Raw genomic sequence first — 2,558 nt, forward strand, 5'->3', positions numbered from 1 at the left:
TAAAATATCTCCGTTGTTTTTGATAGAGAAAATATTACAGGGGATCTTGTTCGATTCAAAGGGGCACATATTATGATGAGCAAAAAAAATTTTTCTCAAGGTATATTTTCTCAAAGTCGTATTTTTTGACTTCAAAGTCACTTCCATTTTTTTAAACAGTATTGTATGATTTTTCTATACAATATGATTCTTCTGATTATTCTGCATGAAGGTATTATTCTGCATTAAGGTAGTAATAAAATTAGGAAAATCAATAGTTTACGAGATATTTTATAGTTTAATCTAGGATATATTGACATAAAATGTTAAATATAAATTATTAATTTTTTGATAATCTCTTGATTTTTTATGCTTAATACTAAGTAAGTAAATATCTTAATACTTTTATGAACAGAATAACGAGCTGAATTAATTGTAGAATTAATAGATAGAAAGAAAGCACATAGTTGCTTAAAAAAAATATGTATGCAAAATGAATAATTTTTTAAATAAGTAACTATGTGTTTTCTTTCTACCAAAGTCAGGTCAAGGTTATCTAAAATTTTTTTAATGAAGTTCCTAATTTTTTATTTCATGTTCTGTAGCTGGTATCAAGACCTTTTTGAAATACTATAATAAAATATTTTTTCAATGAATACTTTATAAGTTATAGAATTTGCAAGTTAACATATCAACTGAATTTGATTTTATTTTTTGACTCATCATTTCTGGAGTAAAAATAGAGGTTTCCATTAAAAATGACATCAGTTAACAATTGGCGGATAATCATATGAATATTAATGTGGTCAAACAGAATGCTTCCAACATTGGTCTGTTAACTTTCAAGCCCCATAATTTGTGAAGTACTCAATAAAAAAAATATTTTATTATATTGTTTTAAAAATCTTGACGTTAGCTATATGAACATGAAGTATAAAATTGGGTTTACAAAATTTTAGGCAACCTTGACCTGATTTTAAAGACATCTTCTCCAAGTCAACCACCACTTTCTTTCCTCCTAGTAATTGAGCAACTTTTTTTTATAACATTTTTCCGTATCTTTTATATTTTTTGAGATATCTCAGTGTATCACTTAAAATGACTCATCCTGTGTGCGTGCGTGCGTGCGTGCGTGCGTGCGTGCGTGCGTGCGTGCGTGCGTGCGTGCGTGCGTGCGTGCGTGCGTGCGTACATGCGTGCGTACACACAGGATGTTTCCTCTAATTTGATTTATTGAAAATATCTCCGTGGTTTTTAATGATATAAGAAAAGGAGAAAGTAATTGATTTGAAGAGGCATATTATGATAAGCAAAAAATTTTTCTCAAGATCATATTTTTTGAGATTTCAAGATTCACCACCTCCACTTTTTTAAATGGAATTATATGATTTTTTTTTTACACAATATAATTTCTCTATTATTCTGAATATGAAAGTATTAAGTAATGATATAAAAAAAAATAATAGTGATAAAAAATAATAGTGAAAAAAAATAATAATTTATGAGATATTTTACAATTTTACCATTTTATTCTGGCATTGTGTAAAAAGAATCATACAATTCCATTTAAAAAAGTAGAGATGACCTTGAAGTTTCAAAAAATATGAGAAAAATTTTTTGCTCATCATAATATATGCCCTTTTGAATCAAACAACTTTCTGCTTTGGTATTTTCTCGTATCATTAAAAACAACGGAAATATTTTAGATGATCAAGAGTTAGAGAAATTGCTTTATTATAAGAATAAAGAGAGAAAATATAACAAACTATTAGTTGACGAAACAATTATTCTTGGAGGATAATCAGGCTTGTGAATTTTCGTTAAATCATATGCTTTAGGTAAACTATCATCCATCGCAAGCAACTTTCTATATGTGAATTCATCGATGAAGTAACTCTTTTTCTATTTAAATAGTAAGGAACGTAATTCAGAAATCAACTTATTTGTAGAATCTTTATCTATTATTATTTTGTTTATCTATGATCGTCGAAAAATATTTTTTCCATTTTTGAAATATAATCGACTTTATCTAGAGAGCGATCGTGACATTTCCTTTATCAGCTTTGACGAGTATAATATTGTAACGAGTATAATATAATTAATATTGACAATGATGTTATATAATAGCGTATAGAAAGCTCCTACACTGAGAAAAAAATGTTGATTCAATTAAAGTCTATATTACTGACTGTCATTAACATAAGTGATTAATTCATATATTTTTATTGCCATAAAGGCATAAATTATTATTTCAATAATCAAGACCTTTACATCAATAAAAATATATATGAATTAATCACTTATATTAGTGACAGCTCGTAATATAGAATTTAATTGAATCAACAGCATTTTTTTCTCGGTATAGTTATATAAAAAATGGCTTCCATTTGATCGAGAAATTAAATGGAGCCCATTTCGATCCTAATTATGATTTTTGATATCGTTAGTAGTGTTATTAGACGGGCCGGATTTCTGGCGCATACATGTCCAATAAGACTTCAGTAACGTACCCGTCACTAATATATAGAAGATCATCTATATAGGAGATCGTCTATATAAAATATATATAATATATATAT

At 27.4% G+C, this 2,558-nt stretch overlaps 1 protein-coding gene across 8 annotated transcripts in view; it reads left to right on the forward strand.

Annotated features, from left to right (window-relative positions):
• LOC108684530 (NADP-dependent malic enzyme-like) overlaps positions 1-2,558 on the forward strand; it is a 53,692-nt gene that overhangs the window by 3,453 nt on the left and 47,681 nt on the right. The window lies entirely within an intron of this gene.

Source organism: Atta colombica, unplaced genomic scaffold (genome assembly GCF_001594045.1).
Source record: "Atta colombica isolate Treedump-2 unplaced genomic scaffold, Acol1.0 scaffold135, whole genome shotgun sequence".
NCBI classification, from domain to species: Eukaryota; Metazoa; Arthropoda; class Insecta; order Hymenoptera; family Formicidae; genus Atta; species Atta colombica.